We start from the raw sequence: 19,243 nt of genomic DNA, 5'->3' as shown, positions 1-19,243 counted from the left end.
TGACATCAGAGCAGACAACAGCCCCCCGTCAAACAGGTGTGCGACATAGCACAGTGAATCCAGTGCATCTTGTGATTGAAGAGGGGCTTCTATCACAGCCCTAATTAGGCTCCCCAAACTTGTCCACGCACTGCAGTACTGTTGCGCTGACCTTAAATAAATTTGCTTGGCACAGGAATCTTTGCAAATTCCTGAACCACCCCAGTGGAATGTGTTTTGGCAAGCGCATACCGTTCCATAATGAATCTAATGAATCTTTCAGCAGTTGAGAATTGTACACAGGATATATTTTTTATAACAGAGTGAATAAAATAAGCTTGATAATGTTGTCATTTTGTAGTACCAACAGGTGACAGAATGGGAAAGATATATTTGCCCATGTCTTTTGATGACATCCAATGATTCATGCAAGTTGGCAACGGATCATTGATATTTTATCATCCATTATTTCCAATCCATTACCAGCCTTTGGCACTTGGTTAGGAAACAACAATGTTTTTTCCCCTTGCTCGTGTGGCTCATGTTTCATTTCTCTCAGTCCTTTCTCTCACTTCTCTGTATTCCAGCACTTTGTCCGGACACTATGATCGGCTGTGTAAATCACACACACACAAACACAATACAAATTTCAAGTAAATAACCTGTAAAGATCTGAACAACCCCAACATCCCTCGATCAGGCTTTCATACCCCTGTTTTTGATCCAACTTTCATCACTGCTGTATGTGAATCGATTCCCTATTCACTTGTATTGATCGCTGGAGAAATTCATTGTGTAACCAGGCAATATGTTCAGCGTATCCCACAATTAAAACCCCATGGACCTTGATTTCTCCTTGGCTGGAGATTTTTAAAGTTAGCAGGGAAATATGAATTTGGATGTCCAAAAATTGGGGAAAAAATTGGATTGTGCTATAAGAGGAGTGAGAAACTTGCAATGAAAAATCAGCTTGTGTCTACTCAGACTGATGGAGGTTGCTCAGACTTACTTGCACATCCTTAGTGACCAGCCTGCACTGACCTTGTTATTGCTGGGCCTAGCATTCAATGCCTGGAGTGGCAGAGACTAGTTAGAGCTTCACAGCAATAACTGCATTCAGGCTCAAAGCTGGATCAGAGATGTGAGCTCCTGAGCTTGGGTGCTGCCTGTGTGGAGTTTGCACGTTTTCCCTGTGACCATAGAGTCATAGTGCTGTACAGCATGGAAACCGGCCCCTTGGACCAACCGGTCCTTGCCGACAAAAATTCCCGTCTCAGTTAGTCCCACTTGCCAGCATTTGCCCAGGCCCGGTAGTGTAGCGGTTAGTGTAACACTTTACAGTGCCAGTGACCCGGGTTCAATTCCGGCCGCTGTCTGTAAGGCGTTTGTATGTTCTCCCCGTGTCTGCGTGGGTTTCCTCTGGGTGCTCTGGTTTTCTCCCACGTTCCAAAGACGTACAGGTTAGGAAGTTGTGGGCATGCTATGTTGGCGCCGGAAGCACGGCGACACTTGCGGGCTGCCCCCAGAACACTCTACGTAAAAGGTGCATTTCACTGTGTGTTTCGATGTACATATGACTAATAAAGATATCTTATCTTTTCTTATCTCGACCCATATCCCTCTAAACTTTTCCTATCCATGTACCTGTCCAAGTGCCTCTTAAATGCTGTTAATGTACCTGCCTCAACCACTTCCTCTGGCAGCTCATTCCATATACAGACCACCTACTGAGTTAAAAAGTTGCCTGTCAGGTCCCTATTAAATCTCTCCCCTCTCACCTTAAACCTATGCCCTCTAGTTCTTGGTTCCCCAACCCTGGGAAAAAGACTGTATGCTTCCACCCTATCTACAACCCTTGTGATTTCATACACCTCTATAAGGTCACCACCTCTTTCTCCTGTGCTCCAGTGAATAAAGTCCTAGCTTGCTCAACTTCTCTCTATAACTCAATCCCTCAAGTCCTGGCAACATCCTTCTAAATCTTTTCTGCACTCGGTCCAGCTTAACGGCATCTTTTGTCCACATTGGTTTCCTCTGGATGGTCCTGTTCCCTTCCACATCCCAAGGATGTGTGGGTTGGTAGGTAGTCGGCTACTGTAAGTTTAGTGTGTAGGTGAGTAGTAGAATCTGTTGATGGAAATGTGGGGAGAATAAAATATGGGATTAATATAGGATCAGTGTAAATGGATGTTTGAGAGTTGGCGCAGTCTCAGTGGAACAAAGAGTCTGATTCCCTGCTTTCTATGACTCTGAACCTTGTAAAGGGGAGCTGCTTGGTGCCTGTAAGTACTTCTTGAAGTCATGTCACCGGTGAGAGAACCCTGTGACAAGAGATGTCAGACCATGGCATGGAAGACCACCCCAGTCCTATGGTGGTGCTCCAGAAACACTGCTGGATGTGGTGAACAATACATGGGACACCCCCTACCCATGGTGGGCAAAAGGTGGCCCAGTGAACCATCCAGTGCCAACGGGAGGAAACCCAAGGTGAAGTCAATACCTCAAGTATAACTGCAGGGGCCTGGATCCAGGGCAGGAAGAAACTTAATGACCTTACTTGTTAGTCAAGGTCAGTGAACATATCTCAATCTTCCTTACCCCCAGCAGCACCACTAATCTCACACATTGCTCCATACAATACAGTCCCAGACAGTAATCACCATCACGCCGGCTTTGGAAGTGTATCCCACCGCATCCCACAACAATTCTTCAACAATACCACTTGCATCTCATGGCTTCCACAAACTGCCAGCCACTCAATAGCAGACACCTTGCACAAATACATTGCCACAGGCATGCACTGGAAAATGCCAGATAATGGCTGGTTTTGAGAACAGATTGTTGGGGAACAAATATGCCTCCAATTCAGTGCCTTGGAGGGAAGAATCCTTGTTTCACAGGAGCTGCAGAGACAGGTGCCATAGCAACAGGAGGTGATAGGCCCATGAAAGATAATGTAAGAACATGGAACATAGAACAGTACAGCACAGAAACAGGCCCTTCGGCCCACAATGTCTGCGCCGAACACGATGCCAAATTAAACTAAATCTCCTCTGCCTGCACATGATCCACGTCCCTCCATTCCCACATGTGATAATATTAAAGCAGTAAGATATCTTTATTAGTCACGTGTACATCGAAACACACAGTGAAATGCATCTTTTGCGTCAAGTGTTCTGGGGGCAGCCCACAAGTGTCGCCACGCTTCCGGCGCCAACATAGCATGCCCACAACTTCCTAACCTGTATATCTTTGGAATGTGGGAGGAAACCGGAGCACCCGGAGGAAACCCACGCAGACATAGAGAGAATGTACAAACTCCTTACAGACAGAGGACGGAATTGAACCTGAGTCGCTGGCGCTGTAATAGCGTTACGCTACCAATTTAATTTACAGCGGCCAATTAACCTACAACTAGCACATTTTTGGGATGTGGGAAGAAACCGGAGCACACAGTGGAAACCCACGCAGTCACAGGGAGAACATGCAAGCTCCACACAGACAGCACCAGAGGTCGAATTTGAACCCACGGTTGCTGGAGTTGAGAGGCAGCAGTACTACCTGCTGTGCCACTGTGCTGCACATCATGTTGAACTGGGGTTTGATTGCATCAGATCTGTCACTAGCAGATTCTGAGGGATTGATGCACCTTCCTGTAAGGGGAGGGGGCTGGTGGTATTGGTTTTGGTGAATCACGAACTTGCTGCAGTCTCTCGAAATGATAACAATTATCTTCCCGCCTGTTACATCACCTGTCTTCTTAATATTGCCAGGCAACCAACCAGCCCAGACACCTACATCTCACGACGAGCCAGGTCTTCCAGATCCCAAGCTCTGCCGCCTCCTTCACTCCTATTCAGCAGCCTTCCGTGACCCTATAGCACAGCTACAGGTAGAGCACTGAGCCTGAGCACGACCACAGACTTGCCTACATGGAAGGTCGGCATTCAGCACAGAAAATGTGGAAAATGCTCGGCAAGTCAGGCAGCATCTGCGGAGAGAGAAGCAGAAGTTTCAGGTCAATAACCTTATATCATGCAGAGGCTCGTGGCTGATGTTTCTGTTTTCACTGTAGTACCAACGGCAGCTTCCCCAGTGCAACACTGCAGTGGAAGCCCAAAGATCTGCCTTGGTGGTTGCGGCCCGCGTATTGGGCCAGTGCTCTTCCTCCCCCTCCTGGAGCTGCTGCCCAACAGCTTTACTACCAGATTCCAGAGAACAACTCAAGAACGACAAAGTAGGCATCCTATCCAGACTGCTGATGGTCTGACCAGGCGGTGATAAGTGAAGTTGGGTGACTCTCACTCAGTTGATGATACAACCGTGTCACTAGAACTGGGTCATTAGTAAGCCAGCCACTGTTCTGATATGTTGACACAAAAATCATTGACACACTAGATAGCTTGGGAAGGAAGATGTGGTGGATACATTTCGGGTACCTGGATTTCACTGAGAGGAGCTGATGATTGTAGTTTACAGACGAATCAATTGGAATCCCTTCCAGTTAATGCATGAGTTCAACTCACCCTCATGATAAAGTGAGGGCAATCTCTGTCTCCCTGGGTCATGGGAAAGTCCACAAAGTTCCCCAAATCTCTCATACATCCTGGCTGCTCTCCTTACAAAGAGAGGACCTCTTTGCAGACTGTGGATTGAGGGTGCAGAGAACATGCAAGGGGCCGTGTCTTGGTTCATCCCCACCAGCTACGTGACTGAGGACTCTCTGATCTACGGGCTGTTCCCGGGGACACACACACCGAGACAGACATCAAGTGCTGTTGGAACATCATCAGCTCAGTGAAAGATTCCCTTTGGTCTGACCGAAACTTGACTGTCTTCCAGCACAGAGAATGCTGCTGACTGGCACATTCCAGGCTGCAGGAGTATGTACTGAGGGATGCACTGAAGCTCGGTGTAGCCAATGCAAAGGCTCTATGGGGAAAAACCACAGGCACATGAATATGCAGGGAATGGAGGGATATGGAAATCATGTGCAAGCAGAATGAATTAGTTTACTTTGGCATCATGCTCGGCACAGACATTGGGGGCCAAAGGGTCTGTTCCTGTCTGTACTGTTCTTTGTTCTCTGTTCTAGGGTCCCTCTACTACTGGACACTGAAGGGCTGAGTCTGGCGGGGAAGGGCGTACCACTTCAGGGGGCCACATGAGTGGAAACGGTGCCATGTAAAAACAAACATGCTGACACTACTGAACGTATTAACCAAATGACACAGAATGTAAAGAGCTTTTTACTGTGTTTATTCCTTTGTATATATTTTTTATTATGAGTAAAGATCAGTGAAAGTCCACAAGGTGCCACAAGTCTCTTGCACATCCTGGCTGCTCTTTCTACAAAGAGAGGAGGGAGCTCAGCTTTCCTGGGGAGCAAAGCCTGTGTGAACTCTCTGATCTTCGCCATCAGGCAGGAGGTACTGAAGCCTTGAAGTCCCACACTATCAGGTCCAAGAACAGCTACTTCCCTTCAGCCATTCGGTTCTTGAACCAACCAGCACAACCCTAATCACTACCTCCGTATAGCAACACTATGATCACTATGCACTACAATGGATTTTGTTTCCTTTTGTTCTAATTGCCTTCTTTCTTGTATAATTTATGTTTTCCTTGTAAATGTTGTGTCTCTGATGTCCTGTAATGCTGCTGCAAGTAAGTTTTTCATTGCATCTGTGACTATGCGTTTGACTTTGATGGAACAAGGGCTCTGCAAGCTGCGAAACATGGCTGTAGCCGGTGGGAAAACAACCCTTCATTTCAACAAGTAGCACGATTCTGGCACTGACCTGCCCTTATTTAAACCTCCCTCGGCTGGGTAGACAAGCAAGAGGTGTTCTTGGAATACCCTCAGTGGATGGGACGTTAGAGATCCTTCTCCCCCTCCTCAACTCTCCCACACTGAGCAGGGCCTCTGCTCATTACCCTCGTCATTTTTTTATGGTGGTGTTTTTTTTTCAAAATGGGGGTGTCACTGCCAAGGCCAGTATTCATTGCCCATCTGTCACTGCCCTAGGGAGGGTTTGGGGTGAGCTGCCACCCTGCTCCACTACAATCCTAAAGTTCTTTTGGGAAGTAGGTTCCAGGATTTCGGCCCAGTGACAATGAAGGAATGGCAATTTATTCCCAAAGGTGGATAGTCTGTGACTTGGAGGGGAACCAGCAGGTGGTGGTGATCCTACGCATTCGCCCTTGTCCTTGACGGCAGAGTTGGTAGGTTTAGCAGAAGCAACCTGGGTGAACAACTGCCACGTATGTTTTAGATGGTGGACAACCCCACCACTAATAAAGAAACCACTAATAAAGATAGTCAGAGGCTTTTTCCCAGGGCTGAAATGGTTGCCACAAGAGGACACAGGTTTAAGGTGCTGGGGAGCAGGTACAGAAGAGATGTCAGGGGTAAGTTTTTTACTCAGAGAGTGGTGAGTGCGTGGAATGGGCTGCCGGCAACGGTGGTGGAGGCAGATATGATAGGGTCTATTAAGAGACTTTTGAATAGGTATATGGAACAGAAAAATAGAGGGCTATGGGTAAGCCTAGTAATTTCTAAGATAGGGACATGTTCGGCACAACTTTGTGGGCCGAAGGGCCCGTATTGTGCTGTTGGTTTTCTATGTTTCTACTCTGGGTGCTCCAGTTTCCTCCCTCATTCCAAAGACGCACGGGTTAGAAAGTTGTGGGCATGCTATGTTGGCGCCGGAAGCGTGGTGACACTTGCGTGCTGCCCCCAGAACCCTCTACGCAAAAGATGCATTTCACTGTGTGTTTTGATGCACATGTGACTAATAAAGACATCTTATCGTATCTGCTTGCACCACTACCCCTGGCAGCCCCTCCCAGGCACCCACCACTCTCTGTGTAAAAAACTTGCCCTGCATATTTCCCTTAAGCTTTCCCCCTCTCATCTAGAATGCACGTCCTCTAATATAGAATTACAGTTACAGAGAAAGTGCAGTGCAGGCAGACAAATAAAGTGAAAAGGCCATGACGAGGTAGGGTGAGAGATCAAGAGTTCACCTCCTGAACATCTGCAAATGGAATTAACAATCGGCCACTTTATTTGTTTTGCAGTGTGCTACACATGTAATGCATCACTACTCCAGTCACTGCTGATTAGTGCCTGAGGTTGAAGGGATTTTGCCAGGAAATGCCAAAATAAACCTGCAGAACTCTCCCTTCCTTCAGTTTGTAGCTGCGCTGGCTTTACGCAGCAGACTGTCAGAGCTACGTGTTGTCTGAGCACGCTGAGAAGAAATGAGAGAAGGAACTGAAAGAAATAAAGCGTGAATGCTGGGTCTGCCCAGGAGATCTCTAGAGGGCTGCTGTTCATAAAGTGGCCAGTGCACCTTTAAATACCATGGGAGAGAGAGCTGCGTACAAAGACACACCAGGAGAGCAAGGTTGAAGTGTTGTCACTGACCTAAGGGGTTTATTCCTGAGGGATAATTTGTCACTTCTTGTACATTTTATACAATATTTTGAATGGCTTTAATAATGAGCACAACTGTGAAGAAATAGCATCCACTGTCTAACCAGCAAAGACACTTAGCAGGCACAGAGGAAATAACAGCATCCTGAATTACAGTTACATTGATTTCAGGTTGTGTTTGATGCTTTTGGACTGGCAATAACAATAACTGGTTTGAAACACACGCTGATGAATTGACTCCACCTATCAAAGCCAAGCAACAGCCTATTGTGAATACAGAACAAATCCCAGTGAGAAATCCCTTCACCAGACTTCGTTGATCCAGAAGTATCGAACAGCAAATATCTTTAGGATTTAAGATACCTGTTGGACCAACTTTTAATGCAATTGTGTTTGCCACAAGTTTGTCTCATGTTCAGCTTTCACAACTGATTTTACGGCCTTTCGAAAATATAGCTGAAGACAGATCACAAAGAGTTGCCACACTCCAGCCCCATCTTGGAGTTTTATCCAGCTGCATCACAGCTTGGTAAGGCAACTGCCCTGCCCAAGATGGCAAGAAATTGCAGAGAGTTGTGAACACAGCCCAGTCCGTCACACAAACTAGCCTCCCCTCCATGGACTCTGTCTACACTTCCCACTGCTTCAGGAAAGCAGCCAACATAGTAAAGACCCCTCCTACCCCAGTCATCTCACCTCTCCCGTCAGGCAGAAGATCCACCATGTACCACCAGGCTCAAGGACAAGTTCTATCTCACAGTTATCGGGCTCTTGAATGGACCTCTGATACACTAAAGATGACTTGTTGACCGCATTATGGCCCTTGCACTTTATTTGTCTACCTGCACTGCACTTTCTCTGTAACTGCAACACTATATTCTGCATTCTGTTTTCATTTTTACCAGCTCGATGTACTTATGTATGGTGTGATCCATCTGGATGACATGCCAAACAAAAGATTTTCACTGTATCTTGGTACATCTGACAATAATAAACCAATACCCATCCTGAGCTTGTTTGGGAGAGGTGCAGGGACAGTGGAGATGAACGGGACTGTTGAAACGTTGATGTGATGCTCGGATATTCTTTTCTGCAGTAACTGTGACTCAGTCAGTAGCACAATCACCTTAGAGTCAGATTGGGCCTGGGTCCACTTCCCATCCAGGATTAGAACAGTATTGCTAGACTAGCAGTGCTGATGAAAGGCTAAGTCACCAAGGCCTCAAGCTTTGGAATTGACTCCAAAAACCTTGCTATCCTGCTTTAAGATAATTCCTAAAACCTCCTGCTTTGACCAACCTATCTAGGGACCAAATATCTCCAGGGATCACATTTACTTGATAAGTCTCCTGTAAGATATGTGCTAAGTTAAAGGCATGATATAAAAATCCAGGTTGTTGTTGCATTGTTGGAACAAGAGGATGGCCTCCAAACAAGTTCCATCAAGTCCATTGAGTCCTGTGGCTACCTCCAGCCTGCCTCTTATTTCTGGGACCTACTGATTCAAAGGCGCACTGCCGGAAATAGCCACAGGACTCAGTCACTGAGCAGGAGCCGCCAGAAATTGAAAAAGACAAAAGGGGAAAAGCTTTCTGTCTTCCTTTTATCATTTGTTTATTCCAAGACACATTCAAAACATTATTAAACCAAGCTGTTGAATGAGGAGAGTTTTAGTATCCTGGTGGAGTTAGCCTGACAACACAGTGGTCAATCCTTTGCAATACACATACTTAAATGCTTTTTCTCCTAGAGGAACCAGTTTGCTGTTGCCTGTCTAGTTTTTGAGTCATAGAGCTTTTTACAGCACAGAAAACAGGCCCTTCGGCCTAACTCATCCATGCTGACCAAGTTGCCTAACTGAGCTAATCCCATATGCCAGCGTATCCCTCTAAACCTTTCGTATCTGTGAAGCTGTCCAAATATCTTTTAAATGTCATAAATGTACCCGGCTCTGCCACTTCCTCTAGCAGCTCGGTCCACATACCCACCACCCTCTGTGTGAAAAGTTACCCCTCACGTCCCTTTTTAGATCTTATGCCTTTCACTTCAAACCTTTACCCTCTAGTTTTGGACCCCCCGCCCCAGGGAAAACACTGTGGTTGTCCACCTTATCTATGTCCCTCATTATTTTATCAACCTCTGTAAGGTCACCCCTCAGTCTCCAACACTCCAGGGAAAAAAGTCCAAGTCTATTTGGAAGATTGAATTTGAAGGCAGAACACAAGGTTAATGGCAGGACTCTTAGCAGTGTGGAGGAACAGAGGGATCTTGGGGTCCACGTCCATAGATCCCTCAAGGTTGCCGCACAGGTCGATAAGGTTGTTAAGAAGGCATATGGAATGTTGGCCTTCATTAGTTAGGGAATTGAGTTCAAGAGCTGCCAGGTAATGTTGCAACTCTATGGAACTCTGGTCAGACCACACTTGGAGTCTTGTGTTCAGTTCTGGTCGCCTCATTATAGGATGGATGTGGAAGCTTCAGAGAGGGTGCAGAGGAGATTTACCAGGATGCTGCCTGGATTGGACAGCATGATTTATGAGGATAGGTTGAGTGAGCTAGGGCTTTTCTCTTTGGACAGAATGAGGATGAGAGGTGACTTGATAGAGGTGTACAAGATGATAAGAGGCATTGATCGAGTGGACAGTCAGAGACTTTTTCCCAGGGTGAAAATAGCTAACACGAGGAGACATAATTTTAAGGTGATTGGAGGAAGGTGTAAGGGGGATGTCAGAGGTAAGTTTTTACACAGAGAGTGGTGGGTGTGTGGAACGCACTGCCTGCAGAGGTTGTGGGGGCAGATACATTAGGGACATTTAAGAGACTCTTAGATAGACACATGAATGATAGAAAAATGGAGGGCTATGTGGGAGGGAAGAGGTAGATAGATACTAGAGCAGGATAAAATGTTGGCACAACATCGTGGGCCGAAGGGCCTGTACTGTGCTGTAATGTTCTATCTAACCTCTCCTTATATTTCAAACCCTCCAGTCCTGGTAACATCCTCATAAATCTTTTTTTGTATCCTCTCCAATTTAATGACATCCTTCCTATAACGAGGTGACCAGAACTGTACACAGTACTCCAAATGTGGACTTACCAACATCTTGTACAGCTGTAAGATGACGTCCCAACTTCTGTACTCATTATCCCAACCTATGAAGGCAAGCATGCCAAATGCCTTCTTCACCACCCCGTCAACATGTTCAAGGATCTATGTACCTCTACCCCTAGGTCTCTCTGTTCTACAAAACTTCCCAGGGCCCTGCCATTTACTGTGTAAGTTCTGCCCTTCTTTCAACCTTTCTTCTTGTCTTACTAGAGTTTAAAATTATAGAATCATGGATTCGTTATAGCACAGAAGAAGGCCATTTGAGTCATTGAGCCTCCCACATTCCTGCAAGAGGGATCTAGTCAGTTCCATTCCCCATGGCCCTGTGGTCTGAAACCAGAGGTTGAAATCTGCCACCCTCACCCCTTCAGGCATCAAATTCCAGATGAATTCCAGCCTGGATTCTACCCCACACCTGCCACCCTCTAGCTTTTGTCCTTCACTCTGAAACTTTGGTCTCAGGAAGTGGCATCCATCATCAGGGACCCCCACCATCCAGGCCGTGCCCTCTTCTCAATGCTGCCATCAGGCAGGGGGTACAGGAGCCTGAAGACCCACACCTCAAGGTTCAACAGTAGCTTCTTCCCCACTGCCGTCAGGTTCTTGAACCCACCTGAAAAACCCTAACACTACCTCAGACTATATTTCTTTGACTCTCTCTCTCAATCTTGCTCTGGTGTCTTTATGTTTATTTTGGGGAGTAAGTCATGTATAATTTATGTTAAGTTTATGTTGACATGTTTGTCATATTTGTACTGTGCAGCTGCTGCAAAAAGCTCATTTTCATGGCATTTATACCCTGTGTATGTGTGCCCATGACAATAAACTTGAACTTGACTGTGTCCTGATCTAGCGTTACCTCCAATTCTCATCCTGGTGCTCAAGTCCCTCTTCAGTCTCACTCTTGCCTTTTTAATTTGGAACCTCTTCCAGCTCAACAACTTTCAGATCTCCATTCCACCAGTTCTACCGTCTCATATATCATGGAGTAAAATAACACAGGGGCTATGTTACTGGAGCAGTACTCCGAGACCTGGATTGCTGATCCACAAATAATTCCCACCAGTGGCAGCTGGAGAATTAAAATTTCAGTAATTAAATTGAAACCTGTTGTAAGAGGTTAGGCTTGGTAATAGTGACTGGGAAGCTATCAGATTGCTATAAAAATATATCTGCTTACTCATGTCCTGCAGAGAAGGAAATCTGCCATCTGTAAGCAGACTGACCTATATATGACTCTAAACCCACAACAGGGTAGTTGATGCTGAATTGTCCTCTGAATGAGCAACATTCAAGGACCAATTAGAGATGGGTAAGACTTTGCTTGCTGGTTGCAAGATGGGCCCTCCCTGTCGGGTCATTCACTCACAGCCAGTGCCCAGCTCCACCACGCACTGTCCTCGAGGTGCCTGCAGTGGGGATGAGGCCATTGTTCATTTGCCAAGATGGTCTCAAACAGTTGCGTAATACAGGACTCTTTGTGCTCTGTGGATTGTTCCAGCTTTTTGTTGCACATTCAGCCTGCTAGAAAAAGAATATCTCTTCTGCTCTACCTCAACAGTGGGGCAGCAGAAAGTTCTAAGTACATGAGAGGACCTGTCTAGAATCTTAGACAGAAGGAGACCATTCAACCCATCACCTTCATGCTGGTTGAAAAAAAGAGTTGAATGTTTTAACGTCACTTCCCATACCTTAGTCTGCTGTCTTGCAGATTCCAGCACTTAATGTATGTATCAGAGTAATAATTACAAGCAATGAGTTTTTTTCTCTCTACCACCCTGTCATGCAGTGAGTTCCAAAGTCTCCCATACTCTGATTGAAAACATTTCTCTCATCTTCCGTCTAATCCTTCTTCCAATCAACTTAAATCTATGTCTCCCATTTATTGACCATCCTGCCAAAGGAAATTCTATTTTCTCCATTTGGGATCCGAATGATTTAATAACCCTCTGGTAACATATGAACACGGGAGTTATGGAGCAGGAGTAGGCCACTCAGCCCTCAAGCCTGCTCTACCATTCAGTAAGATCATTGGTGATCTGACTGTAACCTCCATTACTGTCTAACCATGGTAACTTTTCTCCCCCTTGCTTATCAAAAATCTATCCACCTTTGCCTCAGAACTATTAAAACACAGCCTCCACTGCACTTTGAGAAAGAGTTCCAAAGACTCACAACTTCTAAGAGAAAAACTTTTCACCTCACCTCTAGATAATTGGGTGACTCCGTTTTCAATAGTGACCCCTAGTTCTAGGTTCCCCCACTTATATGTTTCAATCAAGTACCCTCTCACCCTCCTAAACTCCGGCTAATACAAGTCTAGCCAATCCAACTTTTCCTCATAAGATAACCCACCCACTTCAGATATTAGTATGGTAAACCTTCTCTAAGCTGCTTACAATGAATTAACATCCTTCCTCGAATAAGGAGACCAATACTCTACCCAGTATTCCATATGAGGTAATTCACCAATGGCCCATATAACTGAAACATTATCTCCTTTATTTTGTACTCAATTTCTCTAACAAGTAATGATAACATTCGGTTTGTGATACTTGCATACTAGCCTTTGGCAAATCAGATAGTGCAACACCCAGATCTCAGAATTCCACAATCCCTCATCATTTATTAATATATTACTTTACTATTTTTCTGGCTAAAATAGGTAGATTTTTCCCAACTCTTTTAACCTCTCTATATCCCATTGTATCCTCTCAATATTCCTCCTCACAACAAACAGCACCTCGTATTCGCCTGGGTAGTCTGCAACCCAACAACATGAACATTGAATTCACCAATTTCAGGTAACCTGCTCCCCCTCTGTCCCTTTTTCTCTCTCCTCCTGATCTCCCCAGTTCCTCCTACACCCCACCCAGTCTCCCATCACCCACACACCCCTCCCACTGGGTCCCCTCCCCCCACCTGCCCTCCCCACCTCCCTTATTTGGTTCCACGCTCCACCTTCCTCTCCTATCAGATTCCGTCATCTGAGGCCCTTTGTTTATTCCACCCATCGCCTCCCACCCTCTGTTGCCATTTCCCCTCCCCCATCTGCCTATCACCCCTCCTCACCTGGATCCACCCATCACCTGCCAGCCCCTGCCCCACCCCTTCCCCTCACCTCTTCATACCGGCGACCTCCCCTCTATCTTTCAGTCCAGGTGAAGGATCTTGACCCGAAACATCGACAGTCCATTTCCCTCCACAGATGCTGCCTGACCCGTTGAGTTCCTCCAGCATTTTGTATGTTGCTCCAGATTCCAGTGTCTGCAGTCTCTTGTGTCTCCAAACCTTCCTACCTGCCTTTACGTCATCAGCATATTTAGCAACCACACCTGAACTGCCATCATCCAAGTCATTTATGTAAATTGTGAATAAATTTGAGGCCCCAGCACTGATCTCTCCGGCACACCACTCACTACTTGTGAAAAAAGACCCATTTCCCACTAAGCAGCGAGTATTCTATTCATGTCACTATCTAACTGCCTACATCATAAGCTTTTATTTTCTGCAATCCCTTTGATGCTGCACATCATGAAATGGCTTCTAAAAATCTAACAGTAACGACAGAACCTGTGCAATATTTCCTCGTAGTTGGAAACAAATTCCAGAGGGGAATTGGAATTGGAGTTGGTGGTATTGGTTTATTAATTGTCACATGTACTGAGACATGTGTCACATGTTTGCGTGCCATCCAGACAGATCATTCCATATGTAAGTACATCAAGGTAGTAAAAAGGAATATGCAGAATATTGTATTAAGTTTTGGATATTATTAAGGTCCCATATGACCCAAGTCTTGGAAGTGAAGGAAAAGTGGGGTTAGAGTATATCATCTCTTTAAATTAAAATAAACTATTAGTTATGAACCTTGTTAGAAATTTAAATTAGACTGTAAACATAAACTGCATATTTAATTATCATGGTACAATAGAATTGGAAGAAAATGAGTCATTGGTCAATAAGAATTTTAAAAAACTCCATAAGGTTTACAACCTTCACTTGAATCATTTGAGGAAGTCTAAAGCTTTTCTTTGCAGAGGCTTGAAGAGTCTTAGAAAGTCTTGTCACACTGTTGACCCACATGTGTTTCACATATGAAATATTTATCTGGTGAATGTATATCTACAGAGCTAACCTTCTCATTTACTGAGCTCAGTGCTGCTGAACTGTCCCAGACTTGGTAAGGGCATAAACCTTGACATTATGTGTTGTTGTCTTTACCTTGCCACAGCTACAGACATGATTAGTGGAGATTGGTTGCAGATAGTCCTTGTCCTGTTCTATATCAGATCAATAAAGTTCACTCTTGGCTTGGTAACTCAAACACATTGTAATGATTTATGATTCCAGTCACAAGGGAGTCATTTTTCACTTCTATTCATCTCCAATCCTTGTCCTCAAGATTGTCAGGATACCCATTCTAACTAAATGGACTCTTCAACAGGCACTGTCATGGAATAGCCTGTGGTGCAAAGCAGTTTTACAGGAATATGGGAATTGCTGGATGAAGATGGAAAAAACTGGAATGACAACAGTATAGTGCTTTTCACAACCTCAAGATGTCCATTGTGCTGTGCTATTGTGCAAATGCAGATTCCTTTAATTTGCATTCAACCCTGTATCACAACAAAAATGATAACAGAGTTGTTAATTAAAGCAAACAAGCTCCATCAATTAGTGTATAACAGAGTGAATGCAGAGGTCAGGAAATCACTTGCAACCGTAGGTCGCACATTACCTGCTCGTCCTAAGGATGGGGCAGTCACGAGGCATCATTTCTCAAATTAGTCACACACTAGATCATAAAATGTTCCTTTCTTCAAGAGTATGGATTTCAGAACCCTTTAGTAGCATTATGACATGAAGTAGTCCAACTCCAGTTTGGGCATGGGAGGGAGAATGACTGACCTTTCCCTGCATAAGGATGTTTCTCCCCATTTTCAGGGAAATCGATGAATTTTTGTCACCATCAATTGGCACTTGCACTCTAAATGTATTAAAAATGAAAAGTCATATCCAAAGAATGCAATATTGAATATTACACCAGATGTTAGGCACTATTAAAGTGCATGTTTTCCTTTAATGTACATACCTTCCACATGCCTCTTCTAAACCGCTCCCAACATCTGTTTGTGTTGCAAGCTTTAAGCTAATTTACACATATTTAGAAACACTGGTTGGTCTACATCATTCCAGGGTACATTAACAGCTTGTATCCCCTCCTTACAACAATCATTCTCAAAAGCATAATCAGCTAAACATTGTCTGGTAGTTAAAAATAGTTTAACTATCAAGCAGTAGTTTTTTTTTTTCCTCTGATCATTTGCTATTTTAACAAGAATAGACAAGCAGGATTAGGTTTTCTTTTTTAAAAAAATCCTCAACTCTGGAAAGAACAAGTATGATTGAAAGACACAGGCAGAACACATAGTGGGTAAGTATAGGTTAATGGCATCCTGGAGGCATTTTATTCCAACTCATGTACATTCTTGAAAAGGTTAACATGAGCCTTTTCTGTTTCTCCTACCATACACATGAATAAACTCTGCATGGATAACTTCAATTTCATCCAGAAAATGATATCGCTGTTTTGAGACAAAGGCTTGCATACATGCAAGCAGGTCAAAAAATAAAGAAAGCAAGCTCTGTGCCACTTACCAATTATGGTCTGGAGCCAACTGTCCAGTAGGTGTGAGTGCCACATAAAGTTCCTGTTAGGAATTGCTGGACAAAGGATGAAGATCATGGCCCATTTAGTTCACTGTTTAGCATTCTCCCGTCCAAGTGGATGCAAAGAGCTGCAATTCATTCCCTAAATCTCTCCAGCTCACTCTCCTTTAAGATTATCTTCTTTAAGATTAACATCTTGACTGAGCTTTTGGTCATCTAATATTACTTTATGTGGCTTGGAGACAAATTTTCCTGAGTAAAGCCTTGAAACATTTTCACCTGCTGCACATGTTTTATTAGAGGTTATTGGCACTATTCTTATACCTTGAGTATTTACTACTGCCCAGGCATTGAGGGAAGATTACTTCATGCAGGGCTGAGGAATCAGGTTGGATTAAATTCATGTTGAAATTGAAATGGTGGAGCACATTGAAGAGAATGAATGGCCTTCATTTGCTCCTGTGGTAGTCACAAAATATAATGATGACAATATCAAGATGATAATCAAGGGAATCTACAACAATTAGTCTACAACAGGCTATTCTCCAGATCTTGGCTCCAGCCCCAGTAACCTTGACAAGGAGCTTGTATGAGAAACTGTGACATTAAGCTTGATTTCTTGCCATAGTGGTCCTTGTTAGGAGTTTATTCTGAAGAAGGTTACTGGAAGAACAGAAAATGTTATCGTTGAATAAACAGACACAAAATGGGGCCATTGCAAATTAAATTTTGGAACCTTCACAAGAAGTTAAATGTTCCTGAACATGTCTCCAAAAGCTCAAAATGAAGCAATGTCAATTTTAACTCCAATAAGCTTTGGGTGAGTAATGGGGCAAGGCAAGTGCAAGGCACAAGCCAAGCTTTCTGATCTGAGGGATTTCATATGGTAAAATGGTAAACTGGTTTATTATTGCCACATGTATCAAAGTACAGTGAAAAACTTGTCTTGCCTATCATCCATACAGATCAATTCATTACTACAGTACACTGAGGTAGTACAAGGTAAAAACAACAACAGAGTACAGAATAAAGTGTTACAGTACAGAGAAAGTGCTGTGCAGGTAGACAGTAAGGAGCAAGGTCACAACTAGGTAGATTGTGAGGTTGAGAGTCCATCTTATCATACTAGGGAACCGTCCCATAGTCTTATAACAGCAAGATAGAAGCTGTCCTTGAGCTTTCAGGCTTTTGTACCTTCTGCCCAGTGGGAAGGGGGAGAGGAGAGGTTGTCCCGGGCCTTTGATTATGCTGGCTGCATTAGCAAGGCAGTGAGAAGTGTAGACAGAGTCCATGGAGGGGAGGCTGGTTTCCGTGATGTGCTGAGCTGCATCCACAACTCTGCAGTTTCTTGCGGTCTCAGGCAGAGCAGTTGCCATACCAAGCCGTGATGCATCCAAATAGGATGCTTTCTATGGTGCATCGATAAAAGTTGTTGCGAGTCAAAGAGGACATGTCAATTTCTTCAGCCTCCTGAGGAAGCAGAGGCGCTGGTGAGATGTCGGCTGTCAGACAATTGACCACCTGAAATGGGCAAAATCAGCCACTTGCTGGCAGCCTGCATATGGAACCAGGTGCGAGTGGGTCTCAGGCCTAAAACCTAGGCCTGTGAGCCTGTTTCCCACTCATCCTGCTTCCTGAGATTCTATTCCCAAATACTTTGGAAAGAAAGCTTATTGCCAAAAGGATGAGTTGCCCAGGAGATAATTTGAAATCTGGGACTGGAGGAGGTTGTGGCTTTCCTTGTGAGACCCGGTGAAGCAATGGTGACCTTTCCTTTAAACCCAATTCAGAAAACTTCCAGTCTTCTGAGGATGACTCAACCACCAAAACATGTCGAGCCAGAAAAATAAGAGGGGAGTTCCAGGTTTATGATCCAATGATCATGAATGACCAGATCTTCTGTGCTTCCATGATAATGCTCGAGAGGTGAATTTTGGCCAGAGATAAGAACTTATGAGACACACACGAGTCTGCAGACACTGGAATCTGAAGCAACAAACAATCTGCTGGAAGAACTCAGCAGGTCGAGCAGCATCTGTTGGAATTGTTGACGTTTCGGGTCAAATCCCTGCACAAGAACCAGTGGCTATAGTAGCAAGTCTTGGTAAAAACATGATCGCAGAGACAGGGAGTTTACAAATTAGGAGTAGGTGTAAACCTCTCAGCCCCTCAAATCCGCTCCGTCATTTAATTTTGTAATGGCTGATATGATTGTAACTTCACCTCCACATTCTCACCTACCCTGGTAATCCTTTCACCTTCCCGTTTGTCAAGAACCTATTTACCTTAAAAATATTCGAAGACTGCTTCTGCCACCCTTTGAGGAAGAGCGTTCCAAAGACAGTGAGAAAAATAAAATTGCTCCATCTCTGTGTTACATGGGAAATCCTTGTTTTAACAATCATCCCTCCATCTAAATTCTCCCACAGGAGGAAACATCTTCTACATGCTCCCTGTTAAAACCCCTCAGGATCTTATATGTTTCAATGGAGACCAGTGGGATGGGTAGAGACATACGAACATTCAAATCAAGGGAAGAAGACCTGTTCACTATTTAATGTGGATGATCTGACTGCAAATTCCACTCCACATTCCTGTCCACCCAGGAAGCAAAGACTGGTGAGAATTCCCTGCTCTTCAAAACAGTGCCATGGGATCTTTCATATCCAAGCGAGAGAGAAGACTGCTCCAAGGTTTATTTTCTGATCAGATGGTGTACCACATCCTCAATACAGGATGCTTGTGCTTGGGGCTCTGGAACCCACAATCTACTGACTTAAAGGACAAAGTACAAACTATTCTTGGGTGATGGAAACTGGAGAATAGGCTGTCACTTTTTTTTCATTTACTAAAGCAATGAGTTTGGCAAATTAAGATATTCATATTAAAATTTTTAAAATATCCTGGGTTACATGTGATTAATTCAGCTGGCCTTTTACTTCCTGGGAAGAAAGTGACAGATCCACTGTTTTGTCTCGATTGCTAAGTTCCAGCTGGGTAGGTTCCAGAGAATAACGCACCTCTGTTAATGCTGTTCGTTGATT

Source organism: Pristis pectinata, chromosome 14, assembly GCF_009764475.1.
Source record: "Pristis pectinata isolate sPriPec2 chromosome 14, sPriPec2.1.pri, whole genome shotgun sequence".
Lineage (NCBI taxonomy): Eukaryota > Metazoa > Chordata > Chondrichthyes > Rhinopristiformes > Pristidae > Pristis > Pristis pectinata.
This window is presented reverse-complemented; position numbering follows the sequence as displayed.